Source organism: Chlorocebus sabaeus, chromosome 11 (assembly GCF_047675955.1).
Source record: "Chlorocebus sabaeus isolate Y175 chromosome 11, mChlSab1.0.hap1, whole genome shotgun sequence".
In the NCBI taxonomy this organism is placed as follows: Eukaryota; Metazoa; Chordata; class Mammalia; order Primates; family Cercopithecidae; genus Chlorocebus; species Chlorocebus sabaeus.
The window spans coordinates 83,130,375-83,157,068 of record NC_132914.1 but is presented as its reverse complement, the minus strand read 5'-3'; positions in this window follow the sequence as shown (position 1 = coordinate 83,157,068).

The following is a 26,694-nucleotide window of genomic DNA, read 5'->3' as shown; positions in this document are numbered from 1 at the left end:
GGTGAAGCTCAGCCTATATTACCTTCTTATTTTGTTCTGAAAGGTAATGATGGTTTAGTGTTTCCTTTAAATCATGAACTTTATATTTCTGTCTTCCATACAGTACTTTCTATACACCCTAAGAGAGCTGAATAATTATATTATAAATTACTGTGATTATAGTCATTTCTTTCCAATAAAGCTCAATGTACAATTCTAAGTTCTCTTCTTTGTATTATCTTCCCTTAATTAACATCAGCAATGCATATGGCATCAGTGATTATCTATATGAGTATGGTTCTTGATTTTATAATTTGTATCTCTAGCTTGATCTCTCCTTTGAATGCTATCTCTTCTGTCCAACCACTTACTAGACAATTTACATTTGGGAATATCAGACAATGTCTCAAACATACACAAAACTCAATGTGAGTCAATGTCAACTTCTGAACTGTGACTTCCCTATCTATTGTTATGGGTTGAATTGTATCCCCTAAAAAAATCATATGTTGAAGTATTAACCACTACCCTCCCCCACCCAGGAACTCAGAATGTGAACTAATTTGAAAATAGGTTTAATACAGATGTAATTAGTTAAGATGAGGTCTTACTAGAGTAAGGTGAATCAATAAGACTGGTGTCATTATAAGAAGGGGAAATTTGGACACAGACACTGACAGGGAGAACACCACATGATATTGGTGATGATAAAGGCAGACAAGATTAATGTTTCCACAAATCAAAGAACAAGGACAATTGCTAGCAAAGCCCAGGAAGCTAGGGAACAGACACAGAACAGATTCTTACTTATAGCCCTCAGAATTAACAAGTCCTACTTACGCTTTGATCTCAGACTTTAAGCCTCCAAGCTTTGTGAGAAAATAACTTCTTTTGTTTAAACCACTCAATTGGGTATACTTTGTTACAGAAGTCCTAGAAAGCAAATACACCTACTCATCCACCTAAATGAAGCAACAACTACTCCTAAATACACAGCAAGTTTATTGGGCAGTGCTTGGACAGGGTTTCATAAAAGAATTCTCTTCCAGAAGGAGACCTTCCAGCCATCACCTGAAAGGGGAATAGGGCAAGGAATTTGTCAATCAGTTAGGGGAATCAGAGAAAGTGTTTATGTGTTTAGGTGATGTTGGGCAGCAACAAGATGGTGTTTAAAAAAAAAAAAAAAGTCAAACTCTAAAAAATTTAAAGAGGTTTATTCTGAACCAAATATAAGTGATCATAGTCTGGGGCTTGGGGTACAGCCTCAAGAGGCTTTTTTTTTTTTTTTTTTTTTTTTTGGTCTGGGAAAGTCTTTATTTTACCGTCATGATTGAAGGATATTTTCACTAGATAAACTTTTATAGGGTAAAATGTTTTTGTTTTCCTTCCTTCAGCACTTTAAATATGTCATGGTCCTCTCTCTTGGCCTGTGAAGTTCCCACTAAAAAGTCCACTACCAAATATCAGAGCTTTATTGTATGTTACTTGTTTCATTTTTCTTGCTGCTTTTAGCATCTTTTCTTTATCCTTGGCCTTGGGGAGTTCGATTATTAAATGTCTTGAGTTAGTCTTATTTGGGTTAAATCTGTCTCGTGTTCTACATTATTCTTGTACTTGGATATTGATGTCTTTCTCTAGGTTTAAGAAGTTCTCTGTTATCCCTTCAAAAAACAAAAAGAAACAAAGGACATGTAAACTGGAAAGGGAGAAGTCAAATTGATGATATAATCTTATATTTAGAAAAGCCTAAGGACTTCACCAAAAAAATGATTTGAAGTTATAAAACAATTTTGTGAGGTTACAGGATACAAAATCATCATACAAAAAATCAGTAACAGTTCTAAATGCCAATAGAGTACAATCTGAAAAAAATTATTTACAAGAGCTACACATAAAACAAAATGCCTAGGAATTAAGTTAACAAGGCAGTAAAAGATGTCTACAATAAAAAACAAAAAAAAATTGATGCAAGAAATTGAAGAGGACACAAAAAATGGAAAATATTTCATGTTTATGGATTGGAAGAATCAAAATTGTTGCAACGTCCATGCGATTATTAAAAAGTCAGGAAACAACAGGTGCTGGAGGGGATGTGGAGAAATAGGAACAATTTTATGCTGTTGGTGGGACTGTAAGCTAGTTTAAACATTGTGGAAGACCGTGCGGTGATTCCTCAGGGATCTAGAACTAGAAATACCATTTGACCCAGCTATAGCATTACTAGGCATATACCCAAAGGATTATAAATCATGCTGCCATAAAGACACATGCACATGTATTTATATTGTGGCACTATTCACAATAGCAAAGACTTGGAACCAACCCAAATGTCCATCAATGATAGACTGGATTAAGAAAATGTGGCACATATATACCATGGAATACCATGCAGCCATAAAAAGGATGAGTTCATGTCCTTTGTAGGGACATGGATGAAGCTGGAAACCATCATTCTGAGCAAACTATCGCAAGGACAGAAAACCAAACACCGCGTGTTCTCACTCATAGGTGGGAACTGAACAATGAGAAAACTTGGACACAGGGTGGGGAATATCACACACTCGGCTCCTGTTGTGGGGTTGGGGAAGGGAGGAGGGATAGCATTAGGAGATATACCTAATGTAAATAACGAATTAACAGGGTGCAGCACACCAACGTGGCACATGTATACATATGTAACAAACCTACATGTTGTGCACATGTACCCTAGAACTTATAGTAAAAAGAAAAAAAAAAATAGTGGAACCAACCCAAATGCTATCAATCAATGAGTGGATTTTCATCTCATTGATTGAGTGGATATAAAGATATATATGATGGAATGTCACTCAGCCAAAAAAGGACTGAATTAACGGCATTCATAGCCACCTGGATGAGATTGGAGTCTATTACTATTATTTTAAGTGAAGTAACTCAGGAATGGAAAACCAACATTGTATGTTCTCACTGATATGTAGGAGCTAAGCTATGAGGACACAAAGGCATAAGAATGACACAATAGACTTTGGGGACTTGGGGGGACAGGCTAGGGATAAAAGACTACAAATAAGGTGCAGTGTACACTGCTCGAGTGATGGGTGCACTAATATCTCACAAATCACCACGAAAGAACTTACTCATGTAACCAAACACCACCTGTACCCCAATAACCTATAGAAAAATAAAAATAAATAAAATAAAAATTAAAAATAAAAGATTAAAAGAATAAAAATAAAAATATGTAATTGATAGCCCAAAATTCGGATATATTTTGAAAGAATAGCTGACAGGATTTTTCGATATTTTGAAGCATAGGGTTTAAAAGAAAGGTAGAGAACTTTTGACAGTCAAATCACTGGATGAAGAGTATCTACCTAGAGGAAAAGAAGTCATTATTCAAAAATAATACTTGCACATGCATGTTTATAGCAACACAATTTGCAACTGCAAAAATATGAATTTTGTCCATCAATCAACGAGTGGATAAATTGTGATATATATAATTATATATGTGTATATATATCATATATATGTGTATATATATCGTATATATGTGTGTATATATCATATATGTGTGTGTGTATATATATATATGATGGAATACTGCTCAGCTATGAAATAAATGAATTAATAATATTCACAGCGACCTGGATGAGATTGGGGACTATTATTATGGAGACTATTATATACAAAGCAAACATTGTATGTTCTCACTCATAAGTGGGACCTAAGCTATGAAGATGCAAAGCCATAAGAATGACACAATGGACTTGGCGACTTAGGGGGAAAGGGTGGAAAGGGAGTGAGGGATAAAAGACTACAAATTGTGTGCAGTGTATACTGCTGGGGTGATGGATGCACCAAAATCTCACAAATCACCACCACAGAACTTAATCATGTAACCAAACACCCATTCCCCTATAACCTATGAGAATAAAAAATTTAAAAAGAAAAGTAAACAACCAAGCAATAACTGACAAAAAATTTCACCAGCATAACTACTGAGTTTTGATGTAAGAGATTGGTTTTGATTGTTGTATAAAATCTATGAGCTAGAAGACCAAACGTAGTCCGATAGACACTGTTAAATTGGTATCTCAAAGTGTTATGTGGTCAGAAAAAATAAATAAAAAATAGGGCTAGCACAGTGGCTCAAGCCTGTAATCCTGACTCTATGAAAATCCCAGGCAGGAGAATCCCTTGAGGCCAGTTCAAGCTCAGTCAGAGCAATGTAGAAATACCTTGTCTGTTAAAAAAAAAAAAAAAAAAAAAAGTCATAGTGGTGGTAGTGTGTGCAGTCTTATTTACTTGGGAAATCAAGACAGGAGTATGACTTGAAGCCAGTAATTCAAGGTTGCAGTGAGCTATGATGGTGCCACTGCACTCCAGCTTGTGCTGCAGAGTGAGACCCTATCTCCAAAAAAAAAAAAAAAAAAAAAAAAAAAATTATACAATTTGTATTTATTTTGTATTACATGACAACTTATTTTACCTATATATTTTTCATTATTGCATGTATATGAGTATGTAGATACTCACATATACCATTTTCATTACTATAGTGTTGTAAATATTTTATGATTTTTCTATTTTTTCTATTGACTTATGGATTAATATTGTATTTCTAAATTTCTAAACTTGAGGATTTTTCTGGTTATAAATTTTTCTATTTGCGCCTAACTTAATTAGATTTTGAGCATGCAATGAGCTCTGTGTGACTCTTTGAATTTTGGCAAGACTTTTTTATGGCCAAATACAAATTAAATTTTTAAAAGAAATGCTTTAAATGTGCTTGACAAGAATACGTATTTCCCAGTATTTGGGTGAGAAATCACCTCTATGTCCATTAGATATTTATAATTTTTAAATCTAATTTTTTATAGTGATGTGATGTGTATTTATTTGTCAAATATTGAAAGAGAGGTATATCAGTTTCCTACAGTTGCCCTAATAATGTGATACAGACAGGGTGGCCTTAACAAAAGAAATTGATTTTCTCACAGTTCTGGAGACTAGAAGTCCAAGATCAGGTGTTGGCAGCTTTGATTTTTCTTAGGGCCTCTCTCTCTGGCTTGCATATGGCCACCTTCTCCCTGTGTCCTCATATGACATTTCCTTTATGCACAGACATCTCTGTTATCTCTTCCTTTTCTTATGAAGACACCAGTCATATCAGGGTGTCAGGGTCCCATCTTTATTATCTCATTTCACCTTAATTATCTCTTTAAAGTCCTTCTCTCTAAATACAGCCACATTCTAAAATACTGGTGGTTGGGGCTTCAACATATAAATTTTGGAAAAAATACAATTCACTCCATAACAACAGGTAGTAAAACCTACCACTTTGATGCTGGATTTATTGATTATCTTTGCAGTTCTAGAATTTATTTTGCCTTACACACTGAAACCACTGGTTTATTCATATTATTTTCACCATTTTTATATTAATATTTTTATTGGTATATAATTTATATACAATAAAGTTCACCTTTTTAAAGTTTATAGTTTATAGTGGTTTCTAGTCTGTTTACAGAGTAGTGCAAATATTACTATAATCTAATTTGAGAGCATTTTCATCACTCCAAAAGAAACCTTATACCCATTAGCCATCACATCTCCCTTTCCTACGTCCTAAGAAACCATTAATCTATTATATTTATCTATGGAATTGCTTATTTTGCATATTTTGTGTGAGCAGAATCATGTAATATGTAGTTATTTGTAACTGACTTCTTTAATATGTGTAACATTTTGAATTATACTCTATTTTGTTTACCTATTCGTCAATTGACGGAGAGCTGTGTTTCCCCTACTAACTATCATAAATGCTGATGGTATGAATATTTGTGTGCAAGATTTTGTGTGGACATGTTTTCATTTCTCTTGCCTTTATATATGAGTAGATTAGAAACCTCTTTTCACTGCCTTTATCATCGTGATCCTCCCTGAGGAACAAGTTGTTAGGGAAGGGAGAATTGATCTAGCTGCCACCACTGCCCAATATATATCTTCAGCAGCACAGAGCCAGGTAAGATGGGATCTGACCATGTTTTATTGGTTATTGAGTCCACCTAAAATAGCAATTCCAGACTATCTAATAGAAAGCTGGGGGATATGAAACTACTACTTTGCTGTTGAGCCCAGAAAAATAACTCTTTCAGCATACAGAATTGTAGAAGAATGGGTGCAGCTCTGAGTTCCAATGACGTGACCTGCCCTGCTCTTTCCAAGTTCTGTAGATTTGTTGAAGAGATGCCTTTCAATATGTTACAAATCCTTCATTCAATTTGGATAGATTTTGAATATTTTATTTTTAATGTTTTTGATAGCTTTAATAAAATGTCTCCTTGTGGGAGAGGTTTCACAAAACGTCACATCATCATTCCCAAAGTCACACCACAGACAACTGATTTATTTTTCATTTCCTATTTATTTTCTGTTTTTCTTCTCAAGCCATCTTCAAGATTTATTGAACTTATTTTTCTCCTTTATTTATCTCCTTTCCATGTTTTTTTTTCCTTGCCAGTTTAAAAATTATACCTATTATTTTGGTGTATACTTTGAGTCATACATCAATCAATGTATTTAGATCTTCTGAAATAATTCAACAACTTAAATGTTTTAGCCTCCAAGTCCTTTCTTTCTAATAAGAGAAAGCGGATTAGTATTTTGATTCAATCAAAGGTTTGCCTTTTTTAATCCCTCAAAGTTTATATTATTACTCTCCCTAATGTAGTCTATTGGTGTTTTGATTTAGCTCATATCTACCAATACTTTACTCATCACTTCTTGCATCCCAGATATTGTAATAGAATTATTGTCTTTCTGAAATTATTTTCTATGATGTCAAAATCTTAAATTAAATACATAATCTTTATTTTATACTTGCTCTTGAAAGGTTCTATTACTGGGCACTGAAATCTAAGCTAAGAGTTATTTTTCTTGGCATTTTAAAGACGATTCACTGTCTTGCAACTTCTATTGTTTTTGAGAATTCAGTTCAGTCTATTTGCCATTTTTAAGTGATTAGATTATGTGGAGTTAGAAATAGTTTGCTTCCTCTAAGAGTTGTCTGTGTTCTGTAGTCTCACTAATAATTGTCTGTATATAAATATTGTTTTATTCATCCTGATTGGAAATCCTTAAACTTCCTGTAACTGCTTAGAAATCTCTTTAAATATGTCTGTGCTTCCCATTTTCTCAATCCTCTGTTTCTTAGCTTCTATGTCATATTTCCTATTTATACTGCATTGTATAAATTTATTTTACTTTACATTTCAGCCACTTGGGTTTGTCCTTGTCAGAGGAAGCTTGTCAGTAGGAATGATTTCTGGTCTATGTGGTGAAGGATTTATAAGGCAAAAGGAGATTGGGAGGTGATTTGATCATAATTTTAGCTTTAGTAAGAGAAAATCTTAAAATTACTGTCAGCTTAAAAAATTAAGTGTTTCTTTTTCCTCATATAAAAATCCAGAGGTGCATCATCCAGGGCTAGTGGGTTGGCTCTGCTTCTCAGGGACTTAAACTCCTTTCAAGTCACTGTGGTGCCACACTTCGTGTGTTTCCCTATACATTATGGTCCAAGAAGGTATCTGTGTTACAGGAGGCTGGATTGAGGTAAGATGAAACACAGGGTAAAAAGAATTTCTGTCAGTTCTCTGTTCATGAGTATATCCTTTTGCCTGAAATTTTATCATCCGGACAAAGCATGTAATACAGAAAGGTTTTATTCACACACAATTGGAAGGATGTCTTTAAACTGGTGTTTGCAATGCTATTCAGTGTCTCAGAAAGTATGTACTCAAGAAGTGTTTGTTAATTAAAAGAAAATTTCATTAATTTTAATAACTACACTCTTTTTTGTATCTTGATGAAATTGGGATCAAAATTCTTTGGAAACAAAAAGCAGTCTGAAAATAAAACAAAGCTTCAAGACTTAAAACTCTAAATAATGATGTTCTCAGAAAACTAACCTGGCCTTGGTACTCATCCTGGTGTCTTTGATGTCTTTGTGATCATCACTCAGAATTTCATGAAACTATTTTGGCCACCCTTTTATTTGGTTGTATTTGGGCACATTTTAGGTATCAAGAAGACATTTTAGAAGGAGAAAAAGTGAACATATCTAAACTGCTCTGTTGACAGTTTTCCCTTGATTAGAATTTGGTTAGGATAGCAAATGTGTTGAAATGCTTACCTGGGGACAGTTAAAGGGCAAGCTTCCATCTACTAGAAAAGTGGTAAGTTCTTAAGTAAACAGGAATTAGCTTTACAAGCATGATACAGGATATTTTAACAGTCACCAAATTTAAATCCAGGGACATGAAGGCTTTTCTTGTAAATGTCAGATATCTTTTCTTTCATTAGGCTGTCCCATGCTGAATGCAGCCTCACATTAGGTTGCTTCATGCCTCCTGCCAAAGTTATCAATAACAATATAGCAAGAAATAGTTTAAATTCCTTACTTGTTTTTCTGCAGGACTCTGCTGAGAACACTCAAAAACTCTTATTTAGATTTATTTATACACATTTCCAACTGTTAGTATTTCCGTACTCATGAGAATTCTTCTCCTAAAGTGAAAGTCCGTATGTTGAATGCCCGATAAAAGTCTAAAGTAATTTAAACTGGAACAAGGTAGACATCAGATGCAGTCATTTGTGAAAAGCTTGGAAGTACTAAAAGATTTTCTGTCATTGAAAACCTAACTGCATTTAGATTGTTGTTTTTAAACACAGAAAACCTAGTCTGGGTTGATCCTGGTTAGAGTAGCAATGCCTGGTGGAGGGAGTCAATTTGTTCACCATGGTAGGTGGGCTCAATAAGAGGATATTAAGCCTGGGATGCCTCCTGGGTGAATTTCAGACAGCTGGGCTGCTCTTTCTTGAGTTCAGTATATATGCTACTTGTCATAAACTGAGCCGCATAAGTGAATTTCTGAAACCACTAGTTCCGTAGATGATAGGGGCACTCCAATTTTTGGTAGAGCCTCATTACCGTTCTGAAATAGGAACAAAAGACTGCTATACATAGAATATTAGAATTCATAAGGGATTTTACAGTTGGTTCTTTTGTTCGTTTGTTTCTCTGAGACAGAGTCTCGCTCTGTAGCCCAGGCTGGACTGCAGCGGCGCAGTCTCGGCTCACTGCAACCTCCGCCTCCTGGATTCGGGTGATTCTCCTGCCTCAGCCTCCTGAGTAGCTGGAATTACAGGTGACCCCCCCACTATGCCCAGCTAATTTTTGTATTTTTAGTAGAGACAGGGTTTCACCATGTTAGTAAGACTAGTCTCAAACTCCTGACCTCAGGTGATCTGCCTGCCTCGGCCTCCCAAAGTGCTGGGATTACAGGTGTGAGCCACACCTGGCCACAGTCGGTTCTATAAAGGGGCAGACCTGAGTCTTTCTAAATGACATCTGCTTAGAGGATTATCCACAAAAGAGATGGGTGAGGATGAATGACTGCAATCATTGCCTACTTTAGCTAAGCAATGATTTGTTCATTCAACAAACATTTTCATGAGTGCATACTATGTGCCAGGAACTAAGTGAAGGATACAGATATGAATAGGGCATAATATTTAACTAAAGGAAGTTTGAACTGTCTACAGAAAAGCATGCAATCTATTATAGTACCATATGGCAAATCTGCTAACAAGGACATACATAAGGTATCACAGCAGTACAGAAGAGGAACACAGGGGAGACCTAGTTGAGCTTTTGGTGGTGAGCTGTAGGTTAGAAAATACCTCCAAGTAGTAATATTTTGTCTTAATCTGAAAAGGATGAAACGTTATCAGGAGCAAAGAGCACAATTAATAAACCGTAAATGCACAGAGTTCACCATGAGAGAATGAGGGATTATGAAACCAGAGAGTTAGACCGTATCATTAGTGTTTGTGTGTTTCATACCAGAGATTATGTGGGTTATTCAGACATGTTTTTACATTTAAATGAATTCAGAGCATAAGGCAAATGTAGGCTTACTTTCATAATAGTTTTTTTACATATTTTTTTTAAACAGGATCTCACTCGGTCACCTAGGCTGGAGTACAGTGGCACAATCATGGCTCCCTGCAGTCTCAACCTCCTGGGCTTATGCAATTCTCCCTTCTCTGCCTCCTGAGTAGCTGGGACTACAGGCACACACCATTATGCCTAACTAATTTTTTGAAGAGACGGGGTTTTGTCATGTTGCACAGACTGGTTTCAAACTCCTGGGCTCAAGGGATATGCCTGCTTCAGCTTCCCAAAGTGCTGGGATTACAAGAGTGGGTCACCACACTCAGCCTCTTTATAAAGTTTTATCAGTGAACGCAACTTGAAAAAGCCTTTCTACTATTCTGATTCTGTGATGTGAAATATCTGAATGCTTTATTACATCATGTTCCTCTGACTTCAAGAGTACTTCTCTACTATCAACAATCATTTGGATGAAAATTGAAAAAAAATCAGTTACCACAATGAAATTAGCAGACTTCCCATCTCAGTGTGGAATGAAGGACTTATGGGCTAAGAAATCGGGGGAGACAAGTTAAAATACAATATTCTACAACAAATTCTCCCAGGGATGTGGAGCAACACAAGTTCTCCTTCATTGCTGTTGAGAATGCAAAATGGTACAGCCACTTTGGAAGATAGGCAGTTTCTTATAAAACTAAATATACTCTTAAACCATATGATCTAGCAATTGTGTTTCTTGTTGTTTATCTAAAGAAGTGAAAAACTTATGTCCACCAAAAAAAACCTGTACAAGAATGTTTATAGAAGCTTTATTCATAATCGCCAAACTGTGGAAAGACTCAGATGTCCCTCACTAGGTGAATGGCTAAATCAATTGTAGCACATTATTCAGTGCTAAAAGGAAATGAGTGGTCAAGCCATGAAAAAACATGGAGGAAATTTAACTGCATTTTGGAAAGCGAAAGGACCCAGTCTGAAAAACTACATACTATATGATTCCAACTCTATGATATTCCAGAAAAGGCAAAACTGTGAAGACAGTGGAAAGATCAGTGTGTGCTAGGGGTCAGGGTGAGGAGGGGGATAAATAGATAGAACACAGATTTTAGGGCAGTGAAAATACTCTGCATGATATTATAATGATGCAAACATATCATTATATATTTTCCTAAGCCCCTAGAATGTTCAAGACCAAGAGTGAACCTTAATGTAAACTACAGACTTTAAGAAATGATGATTACAAACTGATATAGTCATTAAATATAACTATATTATTTGTGATTCATCTATCAGTCTGGTGGGGATATTGATAATAGGGGAAGGAGGAAGAAGGAAACTGGAACTCTTTCTTACACCATATGCAAAAATCAAGTCAAGATGGAATAAAGATTTAAAAGTAAAACTCAAGACTGTGAAAACCCTGGAAGATAACTTAAGAAATATCATTCTGGACATAGTGACTGGCAAAGATTTCACAATGAGGATGCCAAAAGTAATTGCGAGAAAAGCAAAAATTGACAAAAAAAAAGTAAAAAATTAAAAGTTGACAAATAATTAACTAAACAAATTAAACTTATGAGCTTCTGCACAACCAAAGAAACTATCAACAAACAGACAACTTAAAGAATGAGAGAAAGTTTTGCAAACTATGCGGCTGACAAAGACTTAATATCTAACATCTATAGAGAATTAAATTTATAAGATAAAAACAACTCCATTAAAAAGTAGACACAGGACATGAACAGACAATTTTCAAAAGAAGCATATGAAGAAAAAGCTTAATATCACTGATCATTAGAGAAATGAAAATCAAAACCACAATGAGATACCATCTGAAACTGGTCAGAATTGCTTTCATTAAAACATTTAAAAAATAACAGATAGTGTTCAGGTTTCAGAAAAAAGGGAAACCTTATACACTGTTGGTGGGAGTGTAAATTAGTTCAACCATTATGGAAAGCAGTGTGGTGACTGCTCAAAGTGCTAAAACAGAACTACTATTTCACCAAGCAATCCCATTACTGGGTACATATTCAAAGGAATATAAATTATTCTATCATAAAGTCCCTTGTATGTATATGTTCATTGAAGTACTATTCACAATGGCAATGACATGGAATCACCCTAAATGCTCATCAATGATAGACTGGAGAAAGAAAATATGGTACATATACACATGGAATACTACGCAGCCATAAAAAAGAACAAGATCATATCTTTTGCAGGAATATGGATGGAGCTGGAGTCCAACATTCTTAGCAAACTAATGCAGAAACAGAAAACCAAACACCACTTGTTCTCACTTATAAGTGGGAGCTAAATGATGACAACCCATGGACACAGAGGGGAACAACAGACACTGGAGTGTACTTGAGGGTGGAGGATGGGATGAGGAAGAAGATCAGAAAAAATAACTGCTGGATACTGGGATTTGTACCTGGATGATGAAATAAACTGTAAAACAAAACCCCGTTAAACTAGTGTACCTATATAACAAATACGCACATATACCCCAAACCTAAAATTTAAAAAAAAAAGAAAACTTCAGGAACGTTCTCTATAACATATGCAAAATTAATCCCTGCAGGTGATGTTATATTTCATATATTAAGTCATTCATAAAATGAATCAAATACTTAAATCTAAGACCTCATACTATGAAACAATTAAAATAAAACATTGGAGAAACTCTCCAGGAAATTGGTTTGGCCAAAACTTTTTTGAGTAATACTCCAAAAGTACAGGCAACCAAAGCAAAAATGGACAAATGGGATCACTTCAAGTTAAAAAGCTTCTTCACAGCAAAGAAGACAATCAACAAAGTGAAGCGACAATTCACAGAAGGAGAGAAAATATTTGCACATTACCATTTGAAAAGGGATTAATTACCACAATATGTAAGGAGCTCAAGCAACTCTAAATGAGAAAAAAATCTAATAATTTGATTAAAAGATGGACAATAGATCTGAATCTATTTTATTGTTTGGAGCTGTTGCAAGATTTAGAAGATGAAGTAGATTTAGTATGATTCTTTAATAATCAAACAGAAAAATATTTGCTTCTGACAGAATTAATAAGCAACAGTATACAAACCAGCAAGATGATGACATCAGACCAATGTATCAGTATATCATTTTAATTATATAAACAATGAAATAGCTAATGTTTGTTTACTATTTCTTGTATGCCAGGGTTAATTCTAAGTGCGTTTTGTCTATCATCTCATTCAATCCTCAAAATAACCCTATAAGATCTGCATTGCTATGGATGAGGAAAATGAAAGCCCAGAAAACTTCCTGTGTCACACAGCTAGTGAGTGACAGAATTGAGATCTGAAACCAAGCTGTCTGTGTTGAGGCCTTACCTTCTCCCAGTTACCATTAGCTTCAGTCAAAGACACTCTGGCTGGAAAATCCAGTGACAGTGAGCACATGGAGTGTGTCCATGTCCTTTGACAGGCTTTCGGTGCTCCTAGAAGGACTGTCCTCCAATACAACCTTTCCAAGGGAAATTTGGCATTATGTATCAAAAGCCTTACCATTTATTCTTCAGAAACTGGACAACTGTTGAAACATGTGTCTTTGGTAAGGTCAATTGAGGAAATGCAAACCATAACCAAAAAATAAAAATGACTTACTCTTTAACACAGGTGATTTGGTAAATAAATGGTGGCACATTTAAAAAAAAGAAGAAAGAAATTAAACCCTATCTTTCGCCACATACAAAAATCAAAAAAAAAAAATGAATCAAATACTTAAATCTAAGACCTCATACTATGAAACAATTAAAAGAAAACACTGGAGAAACCCTCCAGGAAATTGGTTTGGGCAAAAGTTTTTTGAGCAATACTCCAAAAGTACAGGCAACCAAAGCAAAAATGGACAAACGAAATCACATCAAGTTAAAAAGCTTCTTCATAGCAAAGAAGACAATCAATAAAGTGAAGAGACAATTCACAGAAGGAGAGAAAATATTTGCACATTACACATCTGAAAAGGGATTAATTACCACAATATGTAATGAGCTCAAGCAACTCTAAATGAGAAAAAAATCTAATGATTTGATTAAAAGATGGACAATAGATCTGAATGCATATTTCTCAAAAGAAGACATACAAATGGCAAGCAGGTATATGAAAAGGTGCTCAACATAGTTGATCATCATATAAATACAAATCAAGCTACAATGAGCTATCATCTCACCCCATTTCAAATGGCTTTTATCCAAAACACCAGCAATTATGAATGCTGGCAAGGATATGAATGCCAGCAAGAGGGATCCCTCATACGCTGTTGGTGGGAATCTAAATTAGCAAACCACTATGAAAAACAGGATATCCCTCAAAAAAACTAAAAATAGGGCTACCATATGATCCAGCGACCCGACGGCTAGCTATATATCAAAAGAAAGGAAATCAGTATATATAAGTGATGTCTGCTTTCTCATGTTTATGGCAGCACTATTTAAAATAGTCAAGATTTGGAATCAACCTAAGTATCCCTCAACAGATGAACGGAAAAGGAAAAAGTAGTACATATATACACAATGGAGTACTATTCAGTCATAAGAAGAATTAGATCCTGTCATTTGCAACAGCATGGATGGAAATGAAGGTCATTATGTTAAGTGAAATAAGCCAGGCACCGAAAGACAATCTTTGCATGTTCCTACTAATTTGTGGGAGCTAAAAATTAAAACAATTGATTTCACGGGCATAGAGACTGAAAGGATGGTTACCAGAGGCTGGGAGGAGTAGTGGAGATGGGGTGAGGGAGGAGGAGGTGGTTAACATGTGCAAAAATATAGTTAGAATGAATAAGATTTAGTGTTTCCCACAACAGGGTGACTACAATCAATAATACTTTATTGTACATTCAAAAATAACTAAAAGAGTATATATAATTGGGATATTTGTAACACAAAGTAATGATAAATGCTTTGGTGATGGATACCCCATTTATTCTAATTCAATTATTATACATTAAAGGCCTGTGTCAAAACATCTCATGTACCCCATAAATACATACACCTACTATGTACTTACAAAAATTAAAAATTAATATATAAAGAAACTGTGTCAGTGGCAAATTTTCTCCCTGACCTTTTCCTATCCTCCTGTTTCTCTTCCCTCCTTCTCCCCTGAGGGAGGCCATAGAAACTAGGGTCCCTCTTCTGCAAGGTAAGTCATAGAAACTAGACTTTTCCCCCAAAGTGCACCATAAACCCCCAAAATATTTCTCTTTCCTCCACCCTTCTGTGTAAAAACTGGCCATAATTAAATTGACGTACCTTGTTTGATTGCAGATCATAAGAACTTCATTTCAGAAAGGATGCTGCCCCGTACCCAGAATAAAAAAGTACTGCACAGACAGGCCAAGAAGAATATAGACATACAGGCATTGCTGGGTTTTCCCACTCAATGTATTATCATTAGATCATATCCTTTTTTTTATTCAGTCTTTTTTATACAACTTTCCATACTTCATTGAACCTAAGAATAAAAATGGATAGTCTTCTCTGTATCTTTGGTTCTTCATACTGAAGGCTTGCTTTTCAAATAAAACTATGATCAAGTAAGTTTTTATGCCTTATCTCCTATTAATCCATCTTTTTTTCAGTTTATATTTCAGCAAAACTTCAGAGGATAAAAGGGAAATTTTCCCTTTATTCCTACAATAGAAATAAAATATATTTATGTTGAACATAGATTACCAGGTTGAAAGTAATTCTCTATAAATAGCTAACAGCCAATTATTTCCCATATATATTACTGTGTAAAACAGTTACCTGTGTAGCTTATTATAAATAAAAATATCAAATTTTGACCAGGTGCAGTAGTTCACACCTGTAATCCCAGCAAGTTGAGAGTCTGAGGCAGAAGGATAGCTTGAAGCCAGGAGTTCAAGACCAGCCCGGGAAACATGGCAAAAATCCCATCTCTACAAAAATAAAAAATAAAAAAAAAAGAAAAGCTGTCTGGGCACGATGGTTTGCAGCTATAGTTCCAGCTACTATGAAGGCAGAGATGGGAGGAAAACTTGAGTACGGGAAGTTGAGGTTGCCATAAACCGTGATCATTCCATTGTACTCTAGCTTGGATGAGTGTGTGAGACCTTGTCTTAAAAAATAAACAAGTATTCATAATAATAAAACCACCACAAGGAAAGAAACAAACTTAAGTCTCAGAAATTCTGATTTACTAATTCTGCAAGGAAGTCACAGAATTTATATTTTTAACTCAGATGAAGAAGCCAGCCTTCATTTGAGAAACACTGGTCTAACAGTCTGCATTCCACAGTAACAACAAGGTCCACTTAAGTTTCCTGCTCCAACTTGGAACTCCTGCTCTCCATTTCTAAGTAAGTTCAACCTGGCACAATACTTTGATAATGTTTAATGGGCCAGCTTTTTTTTTGCCTCAAGAGGCCTTTCTCAGGGAAGAAACTATATGAAAAAATAAACGAACCTTGTTTGTAATACTTGCTGTGTAATAAATTAGTGTAGCTTTACAACATGCCACTTCACTACTCTGTACACTAGTGTGTCTTATACGAAGTTAAATATATCATGTGGGGTTGTTACCAGTCTCCCTCCTCTCCAGGCAACCAAAGTGAGCATGCAATTGCTAGCACACACATTCCTTCTTCACCCTGATGAAAAGTTGTTTCATCTGGCCATTACGGTACAGGATCAGCAAAAGGGCAGAGAAAGCAGAATCTGAAAGGTAGGGGAAGAAAGACATTGCAAAAGGGATTGTAGGCTCCTTGTGGAGAGAACCAAACTGTCTCATAGTTTTGAGATGGTCATTGTAAAGTTGTCACCCAGAGGAGGAAAAAATGATGAAAGATGGAAGGAGGAAGGAAGCTAGAGAAAAGCTGCATCTTTGAAATTTTGTCTAGAATTAACTCTGCCAAAAATAAATATAGCACAGATATATGTTTCCAAGTAAGATTTTTTTTTTTTTTTCCAAGATGGAGTCTCGCGTTGTCACCCAGGCTGGAGTGCAGTGGCATAATCTCAACTCACTGCAACCTCTGCCTCCCAGGTTCAAGCGATTCTCCTGTCTCAGCCTCCTGAGTTGCTGGGATTACAGGCACCCCCCACCATACCCTACTAATTTTTGTATTTTTAGTAGTGACAGGGGTTTCACCATGTTGGTCAGACTGGTCTCGAACTCCTGACCTCAGGTGATCTGCCCGTCTCGACCTCCCAAAGTGCTGGGATTACAGGTGTGAGCCACCACGCACAGAATATTTCCAATTAAGATTTTTTAAAATATAATTTGTTATTTGAGTAAATTAATCAGAGTTAATAATGATTCAACACTAAATGCCAAACTTTCAGAAGAGGACTTCTTTTTTCTGTTAGTGTAACTTAAGGCTTAAATTAGTATCCATTTGATATTTGGATTGGCAACTACTTTTAAGTTCTTTAGCCTTGCCAGTGCCTATGTGGGTAAGGTGAGCTTAGCACAGGGATTTCCAGTAGAGAGAATGGGTGGAAGATGAAATATTAACCATGCTCTGCTGGCCTAGCTGTGCACATAGGCATAGGGCTCTATCTTATCCACTGGGAGGAAGTGACATCTTTTTTAAAATTTGGCCTGGCTGTAACCTTGATCTTTAAGAGTAGTTTTTGTTTGTTTGTTTGTTTTTAAGCATCTCTCTTTTTTAAATCTATATACATTCCAAAAGTACAAGTGCAATTTTGTGTATTTTTATCATGTGTATATGCGCACTACGCACATAGTGCTTTTACTGTATCCGGCTTTTACTGTATCCATCTCCCAAATAATGTATATTGTACTGATTAAATAATTCCTCATCAGTCACTCTCCTACCACCTCTCTACCATTTCAAGTCTCCGATTTCTATCATTTCACACTCCATGTTATGTGTACACATGATTTAGCTCCTGCTTCCAAGTGAGAACACGCAATATTTGATTTTCAGTTTCTGAATTGTTTTACTTAACATAATGGCCTTCATTTCCACACATGTTGCTTGCAAGGGCATGATTCATTGCTTTTCATGGCTGAGTAGTATTCCATTGTATATATACCACATTTTCCTCATTCAATCATCCACTGATGGCCAGTTAGGTTGATTCCATATCTTTGCTATTGTGAATAGTGCTGAGATAAACATACAAGTATCTTTTGATATAAGGATCTCTTTCCCTTTGGGCAGATACCCAGTAGCAGAGTTGCTGAATCAAAGGATAGTTCTATTTTTAGTTCTCTGAGAAATCTCCATACTGTTTTCCAAAGAATATTTTCTATTTTTCAGTTATCTGGTTTCTGAGAAGTATCAAGTTTATTTATTTGTAATACATATCCACAGGAGATAAAAAGCAAGCATGAGTACTGAATTTTTGAAATCCTTCTGAATACGTTTTTAAAATTCAAGATTTTGAAAGAGACATGTGTTTTATAATACCAATTATTGTATTTCACAAATAATATTAATTTATAATACTAATATTAAATAAACATTAAATAAAAAGCTGAATTATGTTTTCATATGAAAATAGGGACCAATGGTAGCTATCCTTTTCAGCTCTTAAAAAAGTAAAATAATTTTCCTATTTGTTGTAGCACATGTATAAAAATATAAAGTAAATTTAAAACTTTGTTTCAATTTCAGTATGACTTATTATATTTTGCATAGAAAAAATGAATTTATTCATGGGAGAAACAAAAGAAACATGTATCTGTAATAAAAGAAACGTATTTGAAAGATAATGTTCTAAAGTCTTGAAATAATTTTTTCTTCATTCAATTACTAATATGTACACGATAAAAAAATGAGAATGTAGTGAAATGTTTAATTTGATTGCTTATAGAATTAGCAAGTCAATACAAAGTAATTGAAAATTTCATTTTGAAGAAGGCTGTGTTTGTGTTTTTCATCTGTCGAAAGAATCTAGTTAAATATTTTTTAGTTCTTATTCATACAGAATTTCAAATATGGGAGCTCATCATCTAAAACTCAGGTATATTGCCAATGGTATGTCCTACTAAAACACACAGCAGCATAGCAACAAGGTAAATACACTTGACGTTGAATTCAGCTTCTTATACTTACACTCAGTTTGAAATTGAGCAAGTGACTTAATCTTTCTGGGGACTCAATTCTCCTATCTGTAAAATTTGTCTACTTTTAAAAATTGCTACAAATAATATTCACAATAAGACAAAAGTACGATGTTGAAAAGCAGTGAAAGAGGAGACATCCTTGCCTTGTTCCTGATCTTAGTGGGGAAGCTGCTAGCTTCTTACCATTAAGTATACCGTTAGCTATGGGATTTTTGTAGATATTCTATATCATCCTGAGGATGAACCCCTCTATTCCTAGTATACTGAGAGTTTTAATCATGAATGGTTCCTGTATTTTGTCAAATGTTTTTCTTCATGTACTAATATGAACATGTGATTGTTCTTTTTTAACCTGTCAATGGGATAAATTACATGAATTGTTTTTCAAATGTTGAAAAAGATTAATAAACACTTGTAAAGGATTGTTATGTCTATTAGAAGAATTGAGCCCTTCATCGTTACGTAAGAACTCTATTTCTGATAACTTATTATATTGTGAAGTCTTGTCTGTCTAAATTTACTATAGTTACTCCTGAAATATGACACATGTGAAGAAAATTCTAGAAACATAATAAGAATTTGATTTTATACATTATATTATAAATACTGTTATTTCTTCTGAAGTGGGTGTTTAAAACAAATATTTTGTACAGTATAATGATTTTCAACAAAATTTGGATAAAAATCTGTGTTTGATTGGAAGAATTCAGGCTTCAAATAAATGAGGCTAGAATGGCAAAAATTAGAATTTAAATCCAGCTTTTACATAGCTCAGACTATCCTAGTGGCAGCATCTCAAATACCACAAATATAAAGAATAATCTTCGTAACTCAAAATATTAAAATAATCTTAATATCTTTTGTTTCTTCTTTCCTCCTATGTGCAAGTTGCAGTTTATATTAGTTATTTTTATATTTCACAAATCTATTTCTTTCTATTGCAGCTATAGATGCTCCTTACAATGTAGTTACATCCCAATAAACTCATCATAAATGGAAAATATCATAAGTTGAAAACACATTTAATACCCTTAACCTAACAAATATCAGCTTATCCTAGCCTGCTTTAAATGTACACAGAACAGTTATGTTAGCCTGGCCTGGGCAAAATCCTCTAACACAAAGCCTATTTTATAATAAAGTACTGAAAATCTTATATAATTTTTTGAACACCATACTGACAGTGAAAAAACAGAATGGTTGTACGGCCACTCAAAGTATGGTTTCTATTCAATACATACATATTACTTTCACAAAGTCTGCTCTGTCTAAATTTACCATAGTTACTCCTGCTTTCTTTTCAGTAGTGTTAGCATATTCTATAATTACTATCAACTTACTTTTAATCTATATGTGTCTTTATATTTTAACTGGATTTCTCATAGATAACATACGATTGGGTCATGTTTTTTGAATCAACTCTGATAATATCAATCATTTAAATGATTCATTTAGACCATGGACATTTAAAATGATTATTCATATGGTTGGGTTAATATCTGTTATATTTGTACTGTTTTCTATTTTTATTCCTGCTTTTTTAATCTTTCACATTTTTTTCCATTTTTGGTTTTAATTGAGCATTTTATATTATTGTATTTGCTCCTCCTTTTAGTGTATTAATTGTATGTATTGTATGTCTTTTTTCTCCATTAGTGATTGTCTTAGAGTTTACAGTATATATTTACAACCAATTCAAGTTCATTTTCAAATAACATTATACTGCTTCATAGGTAGTGTCACTACCTTATAAGAACAAAGCAATCCTAATTTCTTTCTTTCACCTTTTGTATTATTGCTGGCATTCATTTCACTTGTACATACACATACACATACATATTTGGATATATTGTTACTCTTATAATTTTGAACAAACTGTTATCTGATATATCAATTAAAAATAAAATGTAGTAGTTTTCATGTTATGTACCATTATTGTTTATTCATTAATGCTCTTCCTTTCTTATGTGGATCAAAGTTTCTGACTGATATCATTTTCCCTCTGCCTAAAGAACTTCCTTTGATATTTCTAGCAATGCAGGGCTATCGGCAACACATTTTTTTCAATGTTTGTCTGAGACCTTTATTTCCCATTTACTTTTGAAGGTTGCTGAATGAGATAAGAATTCTAGGTTGATGATTTCTTTTCTCTTAACACTTTAAATATTTTCATTCATTATCTTCTTGCTAACCTGGTTTCTGAGGGTATCAGATGTAATTCTTTGCTTTTCTTTATTTTATTTTATTTTATTTTATTTATTTATTTCTTTATTTAATTCTTTGCTTTTCTACAGGCAAGGTGTTTATTTCTCTTGTGTCTTTTTTGAGATTCTTTGTTCATCTTTGATTGTATTTAATTTGAAAATAATATAACTAGTTGTCATTTTTTCTGACATTTATCCTGCTTGGTATTTTCTGAGTTTTCTGGAATCTGTGTTTTGATATCTGACAATAATCTGGGGAAATTCTCAATTATTGTTGTTTCAAATGTTTCTTCTGTTCTTTTCTCTTTTTCTTCTTCCTTTGGTTTTCCCTCATGCGTAAGTTACATTTCTATAGTTGTCCTACAGTTATTGAATATTCTGTTCCATGTTTTTTTCAGTTTTTATTTTCTTTCTTTTCAGTTTTGGAGGCTTCTACTGATATGTGTGTGTGTGTGTGTGTGTGCGTGTGTGTATACACATATATATTCAATCTCAGAGATTCATCTTTCAAAAGTGTCCAGTCTACTCATAAATCTATCAAAAATATTCTTCATTTCTGTTAAGGTGGTTTTTATCTCTAGCACTTCTTTTTGGTTCTTAAAATTTCTTTCTCTTTGTTTTCATTGTCATCTATTTTTGTACATTATCTAATTTATCCTTTAGAACCTTCTGCGTACTAATCACAGTTATTTTAAATATCTGATCCACTGATTCCAACACCCTTGCCATATCTAAGTCAGCTGGTGATACTTGCTCTGTTTCTTCAAATTGTGATTCTATGCCTTTAATAAGTCTTGTGGCCTTTTTTTTTTTTTTTTTTTTGGATAGCCTGACATTATGTATTGAGTAAAAGGAACTGTTTTAAGTAGGCCTGTGGTAATGTGGTACTACGGTGTAAGGGGGGCAAGCATACCATAATCCAATGATTGTGTTTTACTTTTTCAGTAACGCTGTACGTCTGGATTGTGAGCTTTACACATGTTTCTCAGTTCACCTCTCCTCTTTGCCTGTACCTCCTTAAATGGGACAGAATAGTTATAGGGAGCTGGAACTTGGTGTTATCCTTCCCCCAAGTCAAGTGGGTTCTGATAATAATTCCAGCAGGTTAGGATCTGGTTGAATAGTTCATCCTGAAAACAGACCTTGTTAAGAGTAATTGAATTATCTGGTATATTTTTAAATGGTTTCCTTTTCTCTTCTCAGCCAAAAGCACAAGAGTATTTTCTCTAATATGTACCATGAAAAACAGGTTGAGCTCAAGGAAATAAAACTCAAAGAAGTGTGGGAGTCCTCCAATGACTGGGTCCCTCTGGAGTTTTTAATCTCTCAGACTTGTCAACACCAAGTCTTCAGCAATTTGTTAATCACAGTTAAGCTTTCTTCCCCTGGCACTTGTTTCCATGAAGAATACTACCTGTGGGTTTCTGCTTCATCAAGTTGCTTTATACATTTACCCGTTTGCCTCTCCAGTTTCAGGGGCAGTGATTTGCCCTGTGACCTCTCTTGTCTTATAAATATAAAATGAGTCATTGATTTTTTTTGTTTGTTTGTTCAGCTTTTTACTTGTTGTTGGGGATGAGTGGTGACTTCCAAGCTTCTTATATACTGGGTCAGAAATCAGAAGTCCACTGTAGGATTTTGACATGGGGTGTGTGGGATAATGTAATGTATGCCTCTAAAAAGAAAGGTAGTGTGCACTTTGGAAGGCCAAGGCAAGTCTATTACCCATGCCATTGCACTTCAGCTTGGGCAACAGAGCAAGACTCCGTCTCAAAAAAAAAAAAAAAAAAAAAAAGGTAGTGTATAAATATTATTCAGCCATAAAAAAGAATGAAATCCTGTCTTTTACAACAACATGGATGGAATAGGAAATCATTATGTAAATGAAATAAGCCAAGCACAGAAAGACAAATATTGCATCTTCTCACTAATGTGTTGCGGCTAAAAAAAGTGGATCTCATAAAGATAGACAGTAGACTGGTGGTTACCAGCGGCCAGGAAGGGTAGAGGTAGGGGGAGATAAAGAGATTAATTAAAAATAATAAATAGGCACCAACATACAATTTGATAAATAAAATAAGACCTAGTGTTTGATAGTTCAGTAGGATGACTATAGTTTACAATAGTTTATTGTATATTTCAAAATACCAGAAGACAATAATTCAAATGTTTCTAGTATAAAGAAAAGAAGAATATTTGAGGTGGTGGACATCCTGATTACATTGATTTGCTCTTTACAAATTATATGAATGTAATAAATTATCACATGTATCCAGAAAATATGTGCATTTATTGTGTACCAATGAAAAAGTAAGTCAAAATTTGTAAAAAGGTATGTGCTATGAGGATAGAGATGAATAAAATTGATACCGGGGTGTGAAGCTAGGGAGAAAGGGACATAGTTCAGAGGGAAATATGGTGGCTAAGGATAGTGATAGTTAATGTGACAAGACACAGATTTAAGATGTATTTTGAAGGTAAAGCCAACAAAACTTCTTAGTGGACAAAATGGAAGATGTATATTAAAAGGATAAATTAAGAATTAGTATTAGATTTTTAGCCTGAGCAGGGATTAGGACCATTTACTGAGAAGAAGACACGAAGAAGTGCCCCTGATAAGAAAAGAAAAAGTTCTTCCACCAAAATGGAAGTGGAGAAAAAGAATGAAAATTAGATGCAGGCAGATGGTTACATGTGATAGAGAGGGAAAAATGATAACTTTTTTTTCTTATTGTTTTTTAATTTTTGGAGAAATAATTGAAAAGTCATCAAATGAAGTTAGGAGAATGAAAAATGTTGAAATTCAAAGAAGAGAGGGTATGAAACAATCATCACTGAGCATCAGAAGTGAAATTTATTAGACAAATGTAATAGGAATTCTGGGCAATAATAGGGATCCACTTGAGATTTGTGATTAAAAATTTTAAGTGTGACTTTTCAACAAGGTTGAACACTTCCTTTCAGCTATGTTAAGCTTTTTCAGTGAGGTCAGAATCAGGAGAGATTTAAGTTTAACAGCTTTTACATCCCTTGTAAGTTGGATTCCTAGGTATTTTATTCTCTTTGAAGCAATTGTGAATGGAAGTTCATTCATGATTTGGCTCTCTGTCTGTTACTGGTGTATAAGAATGCTTGTGATTTTTGCACATTAATTTTGTATCCTGAGACTTTGCTGAAGTTGCTTATCAGCTTAAGGAGATTTTGGGCTGAGACAATGGGATTTTCTAAGGACCTCTTCAAGGAGAACTACAAACCACTGCTCAGTGAAATCAAAGAGGACACAAACAAATGGAAGAACATACCATGCTCATGGATAGGAAGAATCAATATCGTGAAAATGGCCATACTGCCCAAGGTTATTTATAGATTCAATGCCATCCCCATCAAGCTACCAACGAGTTTCTTCACAGAATTGGAAAAAACTGCTTTAAAGTTCATATGGAACCAAAAAAGAGCCCGCATCTCCAAGACAATCCTAAGTCAAAAGAACAAAGCTGGAGGCATCACGCTACCTGACTTCAAACTATACTACAAGGCTACAGTAACCAAAACAGCATGGTACTGGTACCAAAACAGAGATATAGACCAATGGAACAGAACAGAGTCCTCAGAAATAATACCACACATCTATAGCCATCTGATCTTTGACAAACCTGAGAGAAACAAGAAATGGGGAAAGGATTCCCTATTTAATAAATGGTGCTGGGAAAATTGGCTAGCCATAAGTAGAAAGCTGAAACTGGATCCTTTCCTTACTCCTTATACGAAAATTAATTCAAGATGGACTAGAGACTTAAATGTTAGACCTAATACCATAAAAACCCTAGAGGAAAACCTAGGTAGTACCATTCAGGACATAGGCATGGGCAAAGACTTCATGTCTAAAACACCAAAAGCAACGGCAGCAAAAGCCAAAATTGACAAATGGGATCTCATTAAACTAAAGAGCTTCTGCACAGCAAAAGAAACTACCATCAGAGTGAACAGGCAACCTACAGAATGGGAGAAAATTTTTGCAATCTACTCATCTGACAAAGGGCTAATATCCAGAACCTACAAAGAACTCAAACAAATTTACAAGAAAAAAACAAACAACTCCATCAAAAAGTGGGCAAAGGATATGAACAGACATTTCTCAAAAGAAGACATTCATACAGCCAACAGACACATGAAAAAATGCTCATCATCACTGGCCATCAGAGAAATGCAGATCAAAACCACAATGAGATACCATCTCACACCAGTTAGAATGGCGATCATTAAAAAGTCAGGAAACAACAGGTGCTGGAGAGGATGTGGAGAAATAGGAACACTTTTACACTGTTAGTGGGATTGTAAACTAGTTCAACCATATGGAAAACAGTATGGCGATTCCTCAAGGATCTAGAACTAGATGTACCATATGACCCAGCCATCCCATTACTGGGTATATACCCAAAGGATTATAAATCATGCTGCTATAAAGACACATGCACACGTATGTTTATTGTGGCACTATTCACAATAGCAAAGACTTGGAATCAACCCAAATGTCCATCAGTGACAGACTGGATTAAGAAAACGTGGCACATATACACCATGGAATACTATGCAGCCATAAAAAAGGATGAGTTTGTGTCCTTTGTAGGGACATGGATGCAGCTGGAAACCATCATTCTTAGCAAACTATCACAAGAACAGAAAACCAAACACCGCATGTTCTCACTCATAAGTGGGAACTGAACAATGAGATCACTTGGACTCGGGAAGGGGAACATCACACACCGGGGCCTATCATGGGGAGGGGGGAGGGGGGAGGGATTGCATTGGGAATTATACCTGATGTAAATGACGAGTTGATGGGTGCAGCACAGCAACATGGCACAAGTGTACATATGTAACAAACCTGCACATTATGCACATGTACCCTAGAACTTAAAGTATAATAATAATAAAAAAAAGGTTAACAGCTAATGTTTTGAGAAACTTATATGATTTAAGATAGAGGGTTGAGGGTAACAAGGGAGTCATTTTAATTTTGGAGCAAAGTAAGCTAACTAAAGAGAAAGATAAGGTCATAATTAGAAGATGAAGAGTAAAAAGAGGTGGGACAATGGGTTGGACAGAATCATAGATGCTGTAGTGAGAGTACTAGCTTATGTGAACTGGAAAAACAAGATGATGTTTCCAGAGTAGAGTGCTTGAAAATGAGATTTTGTAAAGAATGAATTTATTGGTAGTGAAATGTTCTGTGATATGACCATGGAAGTGACTGGTTGATATGAAAAGGATAAATATTCATTATTGGAGGTGAAGATGTTCAGAAACTGAGAAAACAATAGTTATTCAAATCACAGTAGATGAAATTGTCTTACGCCCTGTATTTCAAATAATCCATAGTTTTTAAAAGGGAAAGGAAAAATGGTATGGTAGTGACCAGAATACATACCTCACTTCCAGATAATGTTAACACATGTTATAAAAGTCAGTCAGGC